This window comes from Mixophyes fleayi, chromosome 7 (genome assembly GCF_038048845.1).
Source record: "Mixophyes fleayi isolate aMixFle1 chromosome 7, aMixFle1.hap1, whole genome shotgun sequence".
In the NCBI taxonomy this organism is placed as follows: domain Eukaryota; kingdom Metazoa; phylum Chordata; class Amphibia; order Anura; family Limnodynastidae; genus Mixophyes; species Mixophyes fleayi.
In genome coordinates, this window is record NC_134408.1 from 82,579,462 (window position 1) to 82,599,543 (window position 20,082).

The following is a 20,082-nucleotide window of genomic DNA, read 5'->3' on the forward strand; positions in this document are numbered from 1 at the left end:
TTTTCTTCTTCTTCTATTATAACATTTATTTGAATTTGCTATTATGGCATTTTGTATTAATGAGGCATTTTGGCCCTGCCCCATGACACGTAAGTGCCATTTTGCCACAGGAAGCGGCGCCAAAATGACGCGATTCACAGCCAATCGCTTCATGGTGGCTCTAATCCTGCCCACTGCACTAGGAAGGCCTGTTATCCAAGGAAATCTACCCTATTTTCGGTAGAGTGGGCAAGTATTCATAAACTTCACAGTCATGGATATTAGTTCAGCCCACAAAATGGCTGCCAACACTCTGTATGTGTGACAGGTCCACTTAAAAATACAAACAACCGCAAAAACAATGCGAGATATATAGGTATTATTTACTATTAGTTAGTGATTCAGCAAATGTTAATTGTCACAAGTGAACTTTAAACCTGTGACCTTAGAAGGATCAAGTATGCACTTGTAAAAAATATGATGCCATAGCATTTTAACATATTTGCTCTAATAATTTGTTTAGGACACTGATGACTATAGATCTGCTATTTGGAGGCCATGACACTAAAGTTAAAATGAAACTACTTCCACATCTGCAAGTACTGTACAGCCAATAGAAAACACTAATCAAGTTCACTGCAGCTTCCGGTCACATGACGTTCTTAAACCACAGGAAGTTAAAAATAGTGGGTTACACCTGAGAGTATCTCAAGGAATATATGTAATAATAAATATAAATGTAAAAAAATACCATAAAAACTGCAGTCCTTTACTCCAACCACAAATCAAACATTGTAAAATTAATACACTTCAAATCATTGTGGCATGTGACACTTGTTTATTGATGTGCAAAACTAATCATACAAAAATAAGCAAATTATCATACCACATTTTACTATTTTATTACAATATAACATACTTCAGAGGCACAAGCGTAATTAGATGAATAGCAGTAGTGAAAATATAGTATTTCACTGCTCAAAACATCTGGAATCTTTATTCCCTTTTGATTCATTTTTATGTAATAAAATATACTCGACGTAGAAGCAGGTATATGTCTGTGGTCCTATCTGCAAATATGTGTGTTTACGAGTAAAAGATAACTTAAGGAAGCGCTGTTCCTTTAAACATGACGCAACAAGTAGACAGTAGTACAATAGGATTAGGATCGATTGATTTAGTTCGTTTGACAGATCTCGTCAGTGGCAGTCGAAACGCTTTTTAATCAAATAAATATCATCTTTTATTCCGAAACAATTTTTTTGTTAACGGTGAATAATGTGTTTCTAGGTTAGTAATCATTTTCCCAATTCCTTCTAGAAGCAGTAACACTTGTTTTTCTACTATGAATGCTCCCATCCAAAGCCTGACAGGAAAACGAATTAAGTTGGTTGGGCGTATTCAGAGCATAGGAAGGAAAGATGGAACAGGGGAGGAGACAGAGGTTGCACATGATGTCACATTATGGGCGGAACACTTCACCTGCTACCGTGTTTGGATTCTTGGTCTACAGGGTGGAGACTGTGCGATTATACTGGTCCAACCAGTCCTGTACTGTCTGGTAATACAGGTATGAACTGCTGCTTCGCCGCTGTCCAGCAGATCACTGAGCTAAAAGGGTGAGAGCGTCTATAGGAGGAACTGCAGTCATGAATCAGCAAGGGGCACGCTAGGTTTATGGTTGAACGTCGAAAGGTGAGTCTACTTTTCTTCCATCTACGCAACATTTTTCATATTTACTTGATGTTTGTGTTAAATTTTTCGGGGAAATTTACAATGTGTTTTTTTGTACACTTTCCATTTTTATTTTGTGTGTCGTCAATGATAGTCGTACTGGCTTTCCCTGCAACGATTCAGCCCTGGTTTCTCTGATATACTTGTATGATTTTGTTTTTCGGTTAATTTATTGTGGTTTTAGTATTGTTATCCAAAGGCTATAATTATTACCAGGAACTCGCGCTGTTGCTTTTGCATAGTAGAATGACCTGGCATAAGCCTCATTATTTTTTCGTGCTGTGAAGCTTGACTGGTGTTTGTTCATGGAGCCATCACAGCCAACACTTCCGCAAACGTAAAATTTACTTAAAGCAAAGGTGCAACAAGCAGGTGTCATTGAATAATATAGGGCAGCTTTGTATCACAACAATTCGCTGGCACAGTATCGTTCTGCTGTACAGTGAGCAATGACAAACTGTAACACAGACCCAACAATTACTGTGATAATTAATGTCAATATTTGGGTATTTCAATAAAGAAAAAGAACAGATATCAACACAAAATATGCACACTGGTTATTGAATACATAAGAGTATAGCTAAATAAACTGCTACAGATTAAGTATTACTGTCAACAGCATATAGCTGTCTTGTATTAAAATGCTGAATAGTGTCCATATGTGTTGTTTAAAGCAATTGTTACAGTCCCTTGATCCTGTATCAAGCCTGTCATGTACCTTAGTTATTCATTCCTGTTCATTTTTATATGGCTGTCTATGAACAAATACACATTTGCTTACCTTGACAATATGCTGTATACCCAGACTAAATGGATACATTATTTTGTTAATTAAAAAATGAACATATGCCTTGACCTCCTCTTCTAAATATACATGCAAACCAGTATGGTTATTTGCATTGTATTATAATTGCAATGAGATACGGTTAAGAAGCGTTTACATATGTTTTCCCATGCATTTCTTTTTTTAAGAAGAAATAACAATTTCCAATTTCGTCACACACATATTTTAAAAAAAATAATGCAGATTGAGCATGCTTGTAAACATTCCTAAACGCTTATCAAATGGATATTAAACACGTAAATTAAATGTGTTTGTTTTTTTTTTGGTCTAGTGACCATAGCCAGAGAGTCAGTATGGCTCTCCTAGCAAGTGTTAATTATTTCAAGTTCTAAGAAAAAGACACTAATAAAATTGAAACCAAAGAGCTCATTCCGTGTTGAATGTAATTTGCGTTTTTTAACGTATAACTCTGCATGAGCCGCAAGAGCTGAACGGGTATAGTTTAAATCAGAGGAGGGACAGAGCTGACATCGTAAAAACATGTTGGTGCCTATTTATTATAGCTAATAATCATGTAAATTCTCTGAAAACAGACGTTTTCGGGAATAGTTGTAAATTGAAGTATGTTCCAAATCTGTCAACAGTGCATAGCAGCAGATACTGTAGATATCTGTTGCTTTGCATTTTTTTTTAAATACATAGTAGTCCCCATAGATGTCTATGGGGACTGCTATGTATCACAATTTAAGAAGTATTGAAAATGCTTTTACACATACGGAAATGTATACCAGCCTGACCTGGCGTACATTTCCGTATGTGATAGTTTTCAGCAGTGTTCAGCTCTGCTCCGCAGAGCAGAGCTTCACAGCGCGTTTGTGGATGGATAATATGATCCATCCCTGTCACATGACTCACATCAGAGCTCTAAAGAACACTGCAGTTCAGGGACAGACAGTGCACATCCCCAAGGTTTTCCATCAGCGCATGTGCACAGGGATGGAAATTGGGGAACAAGATTGCAATCAGGATCGCAATTGGTGAAGAGGCAGTGTAAAGTGAGTGTTGTACAGTGCATCCGGAAAGTATTCACAGCGCTTTACTTTTTCCACATTTTGTTATGTTACAGCCTTATTCCAAAATGGAATAAATTCATTTTTTTCCCTCAAAATTCTACACACAATACCTCATAATGACAGCGTGAAAAAAGTTTTTTTTGAGATTTTTGCAAATTTCTTACAAATAAAAAAATAAGAAATCACATGTACATAAGTATTCACAGCCTTTGCCATGAAGCTCAAAATTGAGCTCAGGTGCATCCTGTTTCCACTGATCATTCTTGAGATGTTCCTACAGCTTAATTGGAGTCCATCTGTGGTAAATTCAGTTGATTGGACATGATTTGCAAAGGCACACAACTGTCTATATAAGGTCCCACACTTGCACAAACTAAGCATGAAGTCAAAGGAATTGTCTGTAGACCACCTAGACAGGATTGTCTCAAGGCACAAATCTAGGGAAGGGTACAGAAAAATATCTGCTTCTTTGAAGGTCCCATTGACGACAGTGGCCTCCATCAGCCGTAAATGGAAGAAGTTCGGAACCACCAGGACTCTTCCTAGAGATTTCCGGCCATCTAAACTGAGCGTTCGGGGGAGAAGGGCCCGAGTCAGGCGGGTGACCAAGAACCTGACGGTCACTCTGTCAGAGCTACAGCATTCCTCTGTGGAGAGAGGATAACCTTCCAGAAGGACAACCATCTCTGCAGTAATCCACCAATCAGACCTGTATGGTAGAGTGGCCAGACGGAAGCCACTCCTTAGTAAAAAGCACATGGCAGGCCGCCTGAAGTTTGCCAAAATGCACCTGAAAGACTCTCGGACCATGAGAAACAAAATTCTCTGGTCTGATGAGACAAAGATTGAACTCTTTGGCGTGAAGGCCAGGCGTCCTGTTTGGAGGAAACCAGGCACCGCTCATCATCAGGCCAATACCGTCCTTACAGTGAAGCATGGTGGTGGCAGCATCATGCTGTGGGGATGTTTTTCAGCGGCAGAAACTGGGAGACTAGTCAAGATAGAGGGAAAGATGAATGCCACAATGTACAGACACATCCTGGATGAAAACCTGCTCCAGAGAGCGCTTGATCTCAGAGTGGGGCAACGGTTCATCTTTCAGCAGGACAACGATCCTAAGCACACAGCCAGTATATCATAGGAGTGGCTTCAGGACAACTCTGTGAATGTCCTTGAGTGGCCCAGCCAGAGCCCAGGCGTGAATCTGATTGAACATCTCTGGAGAGAGCTGAAAATGGCTGTGCACCGATGCTTCCCACCCAACCTGATTGAGCTTGAGAGGTGCTGCAAAGAGGAATGAGTGGAAATGCCCAAAGATAGGTGTGCCAAGCTTGTGGCATCATATTCAAAAAGACTTGAGGCTGTAATTGCTGCCAAAGGTGCATCAACAAAGTATTGAGCAAAGGCTCTGAATACTTATGTACAGGTGAATTCTTAGTTTTTTATTTTTAATAAATATGCAAAAATCTCAAAAAAACTCTTTTTTTCAGGTTGTCATTATGGGGTATTGTGTGTAGAATTTTGAGGGGGGAAAAAGGGAATTTATTCCATTTTGGAATAAGGGTTTAACATAACAAAATGTGGAAAAAGTGCAGCGCTGAGAATTACTTTCCGGATGCACTGTACTTCACAGGAACAACTGTTTGTCAGAACGGCTGTTCCTGTGAAGGTTTTTTAATAAATATGAAAAATAGTACAATTCTTGTCTATGCGATGAAGATTGAAAACTATCTTTTCTACAATGTGGACATTAGTAAATAGAGGCCTTTAAGTATAAGTGTTAATAAACTTCAGGAAAGTAGTACGGTATTTTAAAATGACAGAATTTCTAGAGCAAAGGAACATACTTTGAAAATTGGTGTGAGGAAGAATTAAAGCTAACATAAGGAATAACTTTTTTACAGAAAGGGATAGCTCCATGAAATAGTCTCCCAGCAGCTGTGATGGGGAGTCATAAAGTAAAATAATTCAAAGCTTTATGGGATGAGCATAAAGTTATTGCTTAGAAATATGAAGATAAAAAAAATACACAAGGCAGACCTGATGGACATGTGTGCTATCAAATTCTGTTTCTATGTAAAAAAAAATATATTTTTTCAACTCCACAACCTTAAAGTGTAAAATTCATCTGTGAATTAATAGGATGCATCCTCCTGAATATTGGTAAAGCCCGCTAAATGGCTACCTCCATAGATATATGCTTTTATTAAAATGCTGATTTTTAAACCATGTATATTTTGTTGTGCAGTAGAATTGTCTATGTTCATTTTTTGTGGTGGCTTCCACCCACTTTGTTGCACGTTTTACTAATTAAAACTGACCGATTCTTTGTAATACTATGTTTTCATAATTAATTGGGTTAAGCCTCTGCATAATTTGGTAGTTCATATTGAATATCTTAAAATCAAAGAATAATTATTGCAACTGGCTATATTTTTTTTTTTGTATGTAGCCTATTTTAATTGTTTGGTTTTTTTTAAACCTAGTTTTACAATGTACTGTTTTTGTAGGCATGTTGAACATGATTTCAGTATGAAAGTCATGAACTTTTTAATAGGTTCTTGCTGCTGTGTTTTAATGTGAAAATTAGTGATTGTATTAATTTAGATTTTTTTTTTTTTTGCAGCATTCTTGAAAAAGTTTCTTTACCTAATCCTAAAATATGGATTCACTAGAACTCTACATTAAACCAATTTTTCTGTTGAGGAAATAATAATCAAAATAAAGTATAGGTTCAAAACCTTTTACATTGGCCCTGACTACGGTACACTTTAAGCAAATAAAAGCAAATACAATGTAATGTATTTAAATGTGCCCCACTTATTAATATATAGAGTATTTTAATACACTTTCATAAAACTTGTTTATGTATTTACTATCAAACAAGAACATGGTATTAACTAAAATTCATACGAACACCACGACATGCCACAATGATTTGTATTGATTGCAGACCTCAGCTAAGTTAATTATTAGTTGTATGACACAGAGCACTGTATGACTTATTTGTGCAATATTACATCTAATTATGTAATTATAGTTGACCAAATATGGTCAAAGGTGTGGTGCAAGTACAATCATTAATCTTTTAATAATGACATAATGTTCTACGTATTACAAATAGTTAGTGCTTCTGTTTTGCATAATAAGGTTGCAGTATATTTGAAGTGCTTGTATAAGTATAGATATTAAAACATGTTAAATACTCTAGTAATTTGTGATATATTATTTGAACTTCCAATTGATGTTTAAGAGAACCAGCTAGCATGTTAAACTGTTCTTATTTGAATAATTTTTATTTATTTTTTTAAAGTGTACAATAATCAGCAAATGTTGGATGAAAGAGTGGAAAAAAAACCCCATAAATATATTAATAGCATAAGTACGACTTTTATGAGTGACTTGTTTCTGTGATACCATTGTCTGAGCAGGAGACATCATATTTAAAATGAAAGGTCTTGGTCTGTAGATTTGCTGAAAAATATTGACGTTGTAATCGGTTGCATAATTTCTGAGTTATTTCACAAAACGTCCGCCTGCCATTTACAACAATGCATTACCATTGCCCTCTGAAAAATGTGACAGTTGGCAATACACCTGTGCACCTGCTGGGTGGTCTGGAAACTGCAACAGTTATTTGCAGCGACATGTATCAGCGCGTCTTACGGGGACCTCAATCACAGAATCCTGTGTTATTTCATTATTCACTTCTCGTTTTGTTTACAACAAACTTGCCAATAGGCGCCCTCGAGGACATTGGTGTGGTAGAACCTTTACAGGTTGCCCAGAGCAGGCAGTTCAAAGATCTTAGTGAAGAATATTATAGTCACAATTGGCGTATAGCAAAAACACCTGATTCACTGCTTGCATTGGACATGACATATTCGCCACAGTACTACTCTTTGGGACCTATGGACCTGCAATGTGTGAACTGTGGTGCCCTATGCTTTTTGGTAGAGGGGATTAATGCCCATTTTTCAGACTGCTGTCACAATGGAAAGGTTTTGTTGCCTGATGTGGTTGTTCCACCATATTTAGCTGAACTTTTTATGACAAATACCCTCAAATTATGTACTAATCTCCATAATATCCCCAGTTACAATCTGTTAATAAAGTAATTTAGTCATTACATTTCAATTTAATTTAAGGCGATTTCCGCCGGTTTTCCATAGTTTTAAATGAATTCCAGAAAGGACTCTCTAGATGTATTTGTAGTATGAAAAATATGGCTGTGGCTTATATGGGCATGGCGCCTATGTCTTTAAGAATTTCAGAGCCATGGGTCATTTCAGTTTGACATGGCTGGGAAAATTCATGGCTGCTTAAAATTGAACTCTGGTGATTGGAGTACCCCCCCCCCCCTGTTCTTGCTGTCTTTGTTTATCCCTCCGCTCCTGCAGAGCAGAAAAGGCTGTGAATGACAGTCCAATCTCAACTGCACCAGGTGCTACCCTTAGAATCAGTTCCAGGCACTGTTTCGATACCAGGCTTTCTTGCCCAATTCTACCCACTTCACTCTGGCAGGCCACCCAGGGAAGCCTACCCAGGGCCGGTGCTAGGGTTCACGGCGCCCTAGGTAAAATTTCGCCGCCGCGCCCCCGCAACACACTAGATAAAAGAATAATTAAATGTTACTTACCCTTTTCTTCCTCTAGCTGCTCCTCGCGCGATGCATGCTGAGAGGGGAGGGTAGGGGATGGGAGAACTTTATTTACACTATACCTCAGAGGCACCGCCGGACAGACTATCACATGATCACTGACGTCAGTCAGTGATCATGTGTGAGATGCACCCCGCCGCCGCTGCTGTGCATCTTTCTCGGCCTGCTGAATCGCTGACTAGATTAGAAAATCTAGTCAGCGGCGCCCTGCAGGTCCCGGCGCCCTAGGCAATTGCCTAAGGTTGCCTAATGGGAGCGCCGGGCCTGAGCCTACCCAGTACCTTCTAGGATTCTTATTAGTCACTCAGCCAAATGCAGTTAGAAAAGTACACAGCAGTACGTTTATCGTAACAAAAAAAATCACTAGAATATTATGTACACACAGTAAATAAATGCCAGGCAGGTTTACCACATAATCTGTTTCTTACCCCACTAGCTTGAGGAGTTAGTCCCTTGGCTGTCCTGATTTGCAGACCCATGGATCTCTCTCAGTTGTAAATGTAGTCTCTGGTAGAGAATGGCAACGCCAGACCTTGCACCTTCAAGGAATCAATCCACAGAATGAACATCACCTATACCCCCCCTCCCTGAAGTGGCTCCTTATATCTAGGGTCAAATTTCCACAGTGTTTTCCCCTTTCTGGGCAAACACCTGTCTCTCACTTTAAACATTGGTGGGTGCTGGATCAGGGGGTTGGAGGGGGGGAGTGGAGATGAGTTGTGCTTCCACAGAAGCCCCTTGCTGAGTTGCAGACAAAATGCCTGGAATAGTCCTATGGAGAAGAATGGATACTAATTGGCCTCCCCCACCTCCAAAGATGAGAGCAGTCAGTCCTTCCTAAACTTAACCCCTTACACTACTTTGTGATGTGACATGGTACCCAGCTGTTCCTTGCTTTCTATTGAGAAAGGAGGAGGAGAATGAATGTAGCTACAGCCCCCTCACCTGTATCCTAGAATCCGATCCTTACCAGTAATCTACCTGGCTTCACTTTAAGAACAATGAAGAACAGCTTCACTGCAATATCAACAATATATATATTTACAATTAGCTACAATGTCCCCTTATCCATATGAAATTAGACACTGCAGTTGTACTTTGAGCTGGGGAACAAAAGCAAGGGCTATAAAAAGTACATTCTATTATCCACATTTTGTGAGAAACGAGGGACAGGCTGGTTTAAGGTGTTATCAAGCTTGTTTTGTCACAGGCACATAGGGCCTGATTTAGAGTTGGACTGTGAGAAACAAAATCTACATTATTTTGCTGGAGTTTACATTTTTACGCAAGTTGCACTTGCGGTAACCTTCGCTTGGAGAAGCAAATCAAGGGCATGCAATTACAGTAAGGGCATTTATTTGTATGTTGCACGCCATTTAGAGATGTGCTTGTTGTGAGTAGACTGCATCTCCAAATATAGTTTGGGTCCACTATTGCACTTGGCTATTTTGATAGTGTGTACGTGCTGCAGACTCAGATTCCTCTACCTATTGAACTTATAAATAAAGTTATACTTGTCTGTCTGTAGTCGAGGAGCGCTGCTTGTAGATGTTGTACAGGAGCTGTGGCATGTAAATATTGTATATGAAAATGCGACTGTGGTCTGTAGAATGTGGATAAGTGGAAGCACGCGGTTCCTTGTATGGAGAGGTAGGAGGTGAGAGGTATTAATGTGAGCTATGGATGGGTTATTAAGAATAAAAGTTCTGGTACAACCATATATAGTTGAAAATATGTTGAAATATGTGGATGAAGATAAAATGGAATGAGTGGAGTTAGGTGATAATCTAAATGTACAGATGGAGGAAGGGAGGGCATTCGGGACAGGTGGACGGTGGGAGTCAAGCGGTTAGGTAGGGATGTGTAGCAGTAGAGAGGGAAAATAGGGGGTCAGGATATTGGAAAGGAGGTACAGGACAGGGAATAGAGTGGGGTGGTGGTTGTTCCAGTGTGAAGGAGGTAAATGCATTTGAATGATTGTTTAGGTTAAAGGACACAACAGTAACATATCTGATAGGCTATCTGTGACTAATTCATTGTGCTCCTTGGTTGTGGTCTCTGTATTCAATGTTTTTTGGGTTCTTTTTCTCCAAGATCTCATTTCCTCCTCCCCCCATTAATTATGTGGGCAGTCATTTTTATATCCTTGACAAAACACAACAATTTTGTTATATTGCAACTATTTTATCCAAATAACAAGGCGGCACAGCCATTTTATTATATTAAAATAGGGGCACTATGGTTTTATTCAGTTAAACAAGGGGACGCTATTTTATATTGTAACAGTGAACATAACAATTTTGTGCATTTAAACAATGAGCACTGAATTTAGTATATTATGCAGGGTGGGGTTTTTTTTTTAAGCTTATTTATTCACATTTATTTATTCACATATAATAGCATTAGGTTTGAGATATCTCGCCTGTGTAGACAGTCTATTTGTTTTTTAGTAAGAAGCAGCAGTTTGCCATGTGGTTTGGCAAACCTCCACTTAGAAGATAGGATGGTTTGTATACCTGCAAGGTCTAAAAATCGGGATTGTGGTTTTAGACCTGGAGATATTTATGGATGCGCTTTGATGTGCGATTTAGCCTTTGGTAAATTTGCATGGCTTACAAACTGCACATCAAAGCACCTAAAACCAGAGTTTTGAAAAACGTGCTTTAGTGAATCTATCCAAATATTTTGTTTTCCTATCCCAGAAAGTAAATATCGCTTAGACTGGTTCACTGGCATAATTAATGGACCCATTTTGTAATTGGTAGTTAGCACTATTTGGGCACAAAATGTATGTATGCTGTTTTCACCAACGATCCCTGCAAGGAGGTAATGGCCTTTGCTGTGAGTTACCAACAAATCGCATTCCCCAGGACAACTTGAATAGGCTGCAGCTGATAGGACAAAACACAGGTGTAGTTGCAGAGGACAAGAGGGTTAGGTAGCGTGGCACTTATTCATAGATGGGATACAGGCTAAAGGTCGGCATATAAAAATGACTTGGACGGTTAGAAACAGGTCCGGTCCATCAGCAGACAGCAAACGCGAGCAATTATAAGGTGCCATTTTTCCACAGTAAATTCACTTTTTCTGACCTTTCTATATAATACAATATAATCCTTTCACTCCCTTTATTAATAAGGAGATGCCCAACTCTGAAACCTCTCAAATTCTTATGTCCTTCCAAAGTGCACACTGTCTTCAAGATATGGTCTAACTGGTGACTTACACAAACACATAATTACAATTGTATCATGTTCATGTATCACTCATCTTATGTACCTCCGGATTGTTTTGTGGAACAGTATCATACAATTTTGCAAAATCCAATTATATCACATTAATTGCACTACCAAGATGTCGGGAATACACATGAATAATGGGACCTGGTACAGTCAGACCAGCTTGCCACTGCTCACCTCAGAAGTGTCTAGTCCAATTTGGCACTGGTATTCACAAGGGACACTTGTAAGGAAGTATGGGCTTTGCGACACACTATGCAGGTTGTTATCCTCAGAGTGAGTGCTGGATGTGACTAGTAAGTATGGATACAGGCCAGCCCAGGAGAGGTACTGGAAGATTGAGATCAGAAGGAAGAAGCACTGGATTGTAGCACAGGAACACCAGAGCACTCTGCATGAACACTGGTATGTAGTGCATGGATGCAGATGATAATACTTCAGGAACGCAGGTATGTGTTAAGAGCGAGAATAATCCCCAAGGTACACTGGGGTAAAATGACTTAACAGTTTGGTACCGTTCATGTGTACTGAGTGATTTCAACAGCCCAACAGGGTACAGTGGGACTGGGTGAAAGGCGTAAGTGAACATGTGACCCCACCTTTACAAACAGAGAGAGAAACCATGGGCTCGCTTGCTAGAGAGAGAACAGTTGGTGGAGACAGAATACTTGACAGCACCTGAGATCAATCCTTGCAGCCAAGGAGAGAGCGTGCTAGACTCTAGATAATGTAAGCAATCCAGGACTGGCTTGTGAAATTCACCTCTTCTGCTTTCTGCAGTTCTGTAGCACTCGTCTGAAGGAGTCCTTAAGGATATGAAATAGTGGCCTGTTCATTTCTGAACTTTGTACCTTAACAAACATGGGTGGATATCATCTGGGCCAGGTGCTTTATCTATCTGTGCAAGCAATTTCCTAGCAACTTGTTTCTCTCGTGTGAATACAGATGACAAATATATTTAAAAGATCTACTGTGTCCTTTTCAACTACAATAACTTTTAACAGTTTAACATTTACCCTAATATTATCAGCTTTATTTTCTTGGCATTTATGTAATTGGGGGGGAACTTTTTAGATTAGATTTAGATTTTGTATCATTAGCAATCAGTTTTCAGCTTAAACATTTGCTAGCCTAATTTCCTTTTTATAGATTTGTTTCAATGCTTGTGTTTCCATAGTTTACTCTAGTTGTAACATTTAAAATTTTCTTTGTTTATTTTATCACCTCCAGTAGTTTATTATTTGACAACATTGGTTGCCTTTAATTCAAAGACATTTTGTTGCTATACTTGCAACACATTTCTAGTATTGGCACAGTAGTATTATTAGACCGCTAGTAGACTACTTACGACTACAGAGTAATATTTTACAGTATGTTTAAAAAATTCAATAAAAGTGTAAACTTCACAAAGAAGAAAAAAGGTAAACCTAAATCTTGCATTCCTACTGCCTATTTCCATTAAGCACACATAGTAACATAGTTGATTAGGTTGAAAAAAGACACCAGTCCATCAAGTTCAACCTATTTTGGATCTCCTGCGTTCCCTCAATTATATTTGAAATTGATCCAGATGAAGCAACAACCAATCGGTTTCAGTCTGGGAAATTCCCTCCTGACCCATAACTGCAGTCTTATTTCTTCTTGGATATACTACTCTTATTCATTGTAATTAACGGTCATAACCCTGGATACCCTTTTCCGCTAAAAATTTGTCTAACCCTTTCTTGAACTATCAATTGAATCTGCCATCCAAACCTTCCCTGGCAGTGAATTCCATATCTTGACTGCCCTTACTATAAAGAACTCGAAGAGAGTATATCCCTCCAAGTCGACTGCCCAGTCATGTGTTTCAACCCACCATGTCCCAGTAAATCCTATGCTATCATATACTAAAATGTTGGAAACAGAGATGGAGCTGCCAATCACAATTCTCTATATACTCTTATATAAAATAAGAAACACTTACCCATAAAACAAACATAAATTAAGAACGTGAAATAAATACAAGTCAATATTTCCTCTAGAAAAGGAAGAATAAATAAATAGTCCGTACAACTTTTGATTATTTATTTTATTATTAAAGTGCCACAGATTCTGTAGCGCTGGATAAAGAAGCAAGTAACAAATAGATTAGGTAATACATGTCAGTAGCACAGATGAGTGTGAGTAATGCTATGGGGACTCACAGAGTGCAGCAAAAGACGTGGCAGGACGTATGAGGGACAGTAGACAGACGTGGGACAATGGGTAGAGAGGACCCTGCCCTGGTGGGCTTACATTCTAAAAGCGGAATGGTGAGAGACAGTAGGACCAACTGGGAGAAAAATTTAGGGGGTAGGATAGGGAAGCTTAAAAAGGTGAGTTTGAAGCATTGAAGGTTGGGGACGAGTCGAGTGAGATGGGGTAGGGATTTCCAAAGATTAGAATAAGCACGGCAGAAGTCATGGAGGCGAGCATGCGAGGATGTAATGAGAGGTGAATTGAGGCGGAGGTCAGAGGGGGAGCGGAGTGGCCGAGTATGTACATCGAGACAAGGTCAGTGATGTAAGGGGGGAGAGGTGTTGGTAAGGGTTTTGTGAGGCTAAGGAGCTTGAACTGAATTCTGCAATGGATAGGGAGCCAATGAAAGGATTTACGCAGATTAGAAGTGGAAGGGATGCGGTGGGAGAGGAAGATGAGCCTAACCACAGCATTTTGCCTGGTTTGACGGTCAGAAGTGTGAGAGTGAGGAACGTCAGTGAGAAGGTGGTTGCAAAAGTCGAGACAAGAAATGAGTGAATGGACCAGGATTTTGTTTTTTTTCCTGAGAAAGAGATGAAGGTATGGATTTTTGTAATGTTACAGAGGCAGAAGTTGCAGGATTTGGTGAGGGACTGGATATGAGGGGTAAAGCTGAGGGCTGAGTCAAGGTGACTAAGGCAGCAGGGTTGGGTGTCAGTTGACAACATCACTCTTTCTCCTAAGAGGGAGTTATTGGGAGGGATAGCAACATTGGCAGGTGGAAAGATGATTAGCTCCGATTTGGAGATGTTGAGTTTCAGGAAGCGCTGTGACATCCAGGTAGTTACAGCAGAGAGACGGCTAGATACCTGAGTTAGGACGGTGGGAGAGAGGTCAGGGGAGGAAAGATAGATTTGTGTGTCATCAGCATAGAGGTGGTATTGGAGGCCAAATGATTGAATGAGTTCGAGAGGTGGTGTAGAAGACGAAGGACAGAGCCTTGTGGGACTCCACTAGAAAGGGGAAGATGGGGGGAGGAAGCAGACATACTAAAATAGAGGCCAGAAGGGTAAGAGGCAAACCAGGAAAGGGCTGTTTCACAAAGACCTAGGGAGTGAAGGGTGGTGAGGAGAAGAGAATGATTGATTGTGTCAAAAGCAGCAGAGATGTCGAGGAGTATGAGAAGGGAGAAGTGACCAGTGGATTTAGCTGAAAGTAAGTCATTTGTTACTTTAGTAAGGGCAGTGTCAGTTGAGTGAAGGGGACGGAAGCCAGACTGAAGAGAGTGGGAAGAGAGAAAGTGGGTCAGACGATTGAAGACATGACATTTGAGAATTTTAGAAGCAAAGGGAAGCAGAGATTTTGGGCGATAGTTGGAAACTTTGTATAAAATTCGTCAAAAATCCAAAATATACGTGGTGTCAAATTTCCTCAGTCTCCTCCCAAGGACCGTAGATGCAAAATTAAACAATCCAAAATATATCATAGTGCAACACTGTAAAATAATAAAAATAAATTCCAAATAAATGCTTCCCAATTGATATAGGGAATCCATTAAATTTCCACTCCACATCCTCTCGTGATTGCACTTCCAGAATATCAATTATAAATCTGAGTTTTATATAGTTCACATTTCCTGCTCACAAAGCTTGTAATTTGGATTCCACACTTGGGTCTCCTTGATCCATATGCAGGGGAAAATGCCACTAATAGTGTTATCTTTTTACCATTTATTCCAAATATAAAACACAATACTTAAAAACAAACTAGATCCCCAGATGAAAATACAGCTATACATATAAGGGTGGACTCTTCCCTAAAACAGATGAATATGCGCATATAGAAATACAATTCCCACAATGGTATCGGGGTAACTAGCTTTTCCTTCTGTATCGGGGAAAAATCAACAATCCTCTTGGTGCGTGAATTTTAGCTGCCACTTGCCGACTCATTTTGATTAGAACAATCTGTATCAAGGCATATGGGATCTTGCAAAATGCACACCCTTTTAAAAAAAACAAAAACTTTAACCAATTATGAACATAATGGTGCAGGTGCCACTCTTAAATATTACATACAATTCACTCCCTCTGCAAAAATACTGTATATAAAACAAGCTTTATATTATATATACAGTATATAGCCCACAGTTTACTATTTTCAACATCCATATGTAGTAAAGAAAATTAATACAGCTACAGACAATTAAAGTATACATCCAGATCTCAACTGACACAAATAATTTCCTTAATCTGAAGGGTTTCCTATACTCTAAAAAATGCCAATTCTATTATGACAAAGCTAAATGAATGGTCATCTTACATGAAGAACTTTTCCAATTTCTAAAAAAACAGCTTGAAATTTATTAGACTGTTCCGCTACAAAAGTTTTGTACTGGTCAGTATTGCAGTTAACCACTTAAAGCGCAAGAAGACCTAAAGTGACCAGAATACCCAAACCGACTGAAAATTTGCTAAACTGATCTGCTACACACCAGTAGCTTGTAGTCCGTTTTGCAATTAACCTCTTGGAGCCCAAAGGAAATTAGGATGTCTTTAATCGATTCCTAATTAGAAAATGTTCTTTAACTGTCCTATAACTTTTACAATGAATTGGACAGTCCTCTACTAATATCTTCGATTAAAATGCCATTTATACCATAATCAGAATATTATAGGAATCCTAAATAATGGAGGGCTATAGGTATACTATATATTATGTCTCTAGGAAACCTTCATATCTGCACTCCTCATGTGCTACATAGAATGTGCAAACATTAACTTCTATATATGTAGGATAATTGCCGACTTTTTCCCACATATGGTACCAATTTGATGTTTTAGAGACAGACTATTCATGTAGGTAAAAGATGAATATTGATTCACCAAACACATGGCTCACATCGGTCTTCTTGAGCTAATCTATTATTGCATTCACTAGACCTATAATAAAACCACATTGTCCCTTATCCTTCACACCCCCAAAATATAAACATTTTCCAGCCTTCGTTATAAAAACAAGAAACTTTTGTATCTATCACTATAATAATACATGCAAAGATACAGGTAGTCCAAACCAAAGGGTGGAAGAACAGGGGTGCTCTTTGTTGGTAAGTATTGAATCCAATATTGTATACCCCATCTTAAAGATTTAGCCATAATGTTAAACACACCTTTGAATATTCAAGCTCCTACTGGAGCTTGCATTATTCCAAAATTATAATTTTCCTTACTACAGGTACCGCAACCCTGGAGACTGTAGTACAATCTCTCCAACACTCTCAAATCAATTGGTGTATTAATTACCTGTAACTTCAGTGAAAACATAGGCAAAAATAGTTAAAATATACAAACATTCCTCTACTTTTGATGTAGGTCAGTGTCTCACAAACCTAGTGTAAAAGTAGCCCTAACAGTGCAGGTTTTTCAGGTCACAAGTGAACTAATTTTGTTTTTGTTTTTTCCTTCTCTCTGTTAGAGCTAGTGGGTGTGGTTTAATTGCATAGTTGATACAGCTGGTTAGTGCAAGCTCTATTTAACAGGAGGTAGCAAGCGATTTCATTGAGCTTGTGATTTCACTGCTTTTTTGATTTCAAGTGCTGTTTTTGTTTAAAGTGTGGAGTTGGTTCCATTAAGGAGTTGAATCCAGGAAGGGGTTTAATCTGGTAAGTGGCTAGCAAAGGTTAGTACTCTCAAGTTGACTGTAGGCTATAAGAAGTTAGGTTAGCCATAATAAGATGAGTAGTAGCAGGCTTGATGATCTCACTCAATGCATATCTTGTCATATGTATGCACACTTGGAGCAAGTGTTCCAAGGTTTATACCTCTGTGAGAAATGTGAGCAATTGGTCTCTTTGGAAGCCCAGGTAACTGATCTAAAGCAGACCATTGCAACATTGAGAGACATTGCCAACCTGGAGCAGAGTTTACAGCTCACCGTTGATGCGTTATCTGAGCAGGGTGGAGCAGAGACAGAGGAGGATGCACAGGTAGGCAGCTGGGTAACAGTTACTAGGGGTAGCAGAGGGAGGAAGAGGCAGGCCAGTTCTGAGCTAGGCAATCCCAGCAGATTTGCCAGATTGGATGAAGATACTGTGGAAGGCAGTTCAGAATTGGTAGAGTTGGATGACACTGCTTCCTCTAGCAACCAGGGGAATGGTCTCTCCAGCAAAGAGGGGACCAAAGTTACTCAGGGACCCAGGCAGATTGTGGTGGTAGGGGATTCAATTATTAGGAAGGTAGATAGGGCAATCTGTTACCGGGACCGTGCATGCCGAACAGTGTGTTGTCTCCCGGGTGCTCGGGCTCGGCATATTGCGGATCGGGTGGACAGATTGTTGGGAGGGGCTGGGAATGACCCAGCGGTTTTGGTGCATGTTGGCACCAATGACCGAGTTAGAGGAAGAAGGGGTGTCCTAAAGAATGATTTCAGGGACATAGGTCGCAAACTTAAGGCAAGGACATCCAAGGTAGTATTTTCGGAAATACTACCTGTGCCACGCGCTAGTCCAGGGAGGCAGCGGGAGATTAGGGAGGTTAATGCGTGGCTAAAAGATTGGTGTAGGAAGGAGGGTTTTGGATTCTTAGAGCACTGGGCTGATTTCTCGGTCAGTTGCCATCTTTATTGTCGTGATGGATTGCACCTGAATGAGGAGGGGGCTGCAGTGCTAGGGGAGAGGATGGTTAGAAGGTTGGAGGAGATTTTAAACTAGGCTCCGGGGGGGAGGGGCAAGCAAGTATTTATGGGATAGACATTGAGAGTAGTAAGGAGGAATTTAACAAGAGTAAAGGGGGTGGAGAGGGGGGAAAGGGAAGCATAGCCGATAAGGAGCGGCCCTTTTTAAAGCAAAAAGAAATACCTAAGGGAGGCAATAGACTTAAGTTTATGCTTGCAAATGCAAGAAGCCTGACAGGTAAAATGGGGGAGTTAGAACTAGTAGCAATAAATGAGCAGTATGATATTATAGGTATTACTGAAACCTGGTGGGATGATACACATGACTGGGCAGTTAACTTGGAAGGCTATTCTCTCTTCAGGAGGGATAGGGTAAATAAAAGGGGAGGAGGAGTATGTCTTTATATTAAGCCAGAATTAAAACCAAGTATTCAGGAAGTTATATACGAGAATATTGGTGATAACATTGTGGGTGGAAATATCCAGCGGAGGAAAAAGTTCAGAGAAGTTTCTGATAGGGATATGCTATAAACCACCAGATATTAGTACGATTGAGGAAGCCCAACTTCTACAGCAAATTGAAAAGGCTACACAACTAGGTCAAATTTTAATTATGGGGGATTTTAATTATCCGGACATTGATTGGAGTACTGAGACCTGCGGTACAGCTAGGGGAAATAGGTTTCTGAGCACGCTAAAAGACCATTACATGTCCCAATTAGTTGAGGAACCAACTAGGAAGCGGACTATACTGGACCTAGTAATAACAAACAATGTAGACGTAATATCAAATATTCAAGTAAAGGAGCACTTGGGAAACAGTGATCATAATATGGTCTCATTTGAAATTAGTTTCCAGAAACAACAGTATAAGGGATCAACTAGGACTTTAAACTTTAAAAAGGCAAATTTTAATATGCTAAAGGAGTCTATAAAGAGCATAGACTGGGACAAAGCCTTTGAAGGAAAAAATACGGAAGAAATGTGGGCTGTCTTTAAAATGTTGTTGGAAACATACACGTATAAGTTCATTCCTATGGGAAATAAATGTAAAAGAATGAAGTCTAAACCAATGTGGCTAAATAAAAAGGTAAGGGAAGAAATGCAAAGGAAGAAGCGTGCATTTAAATTGTTTAAGTCTGAAGGGTCAGAGGAGTCCTTCCATAGGTACAAGGAATGTAATAAAACATGCAAAAAGGAAATTAGATTGGCTCAATTAGAAAATGAAAGGCACGTTGCAAAAGAAAGTAAGACAAACCCCAAAAAGTTTTTTAAGTATATAAATGGCAAAAGGATTAAAAAAGATAATATAGGACCACTAAGAAGTGAGATGGGTGAATTGATAAATGATACTAAGGAAAAAGCAGAGATATTAAACACGTTCTTTTCTTCAATATTTACCAGAGAGGAACAAATGGCAGGAGTAATACATAAAAATGGAAATGAAACCATGCCATTAATTAATACTTGGTTGTCAGAGGAAGAAGTCCAAAGGCGACTGAAGAATATTAAGATAAATAAAGCTCCAGGTCCAGATGGCATACACCCAAGGGTACTTATGGAATTAAACTCGGAAATAGCTAGACCGCTATTCTTAATTTTCAGAGATTCAATCTCATCAGGCTCAGTACCAAGGGATTGGCGAATAGCAGATGTGGTGCCGTTGTTTAAAAAGGGGACGAGATCACAACCAGAGAATTATAGACCTGTAAGCCTGAC

General features: G+C 39.3%; 1 protein-coding gene across 3 annotated transcripts in view; it reads left to right on the top strand.

Annotated features, from left to right (window-relative positions):
• Positions 1–1,447: 1,447 nt before the first annotated feature.
• The window catches only part of MFSD6 (major facilitator superfamily domain containing 6), a 114,805-nt gene continuing 96,170 nt past the window's right edge, over positions 1,448–20,082 (top strand). The window contains exon 1 of one of the 3 annotated variants that reach the window (XM_075180050.1): positions 1,448–1,674. The gene's annotated coding sequence lies outside the window, so the exon portion shown is untranslated. The remainder of the gene's footprint in view (positions 1,675–20,082) is intronic. The other 2 variants (XM_075180049.1, XM_075180051.1) reach the window with 2 other exon arrangements.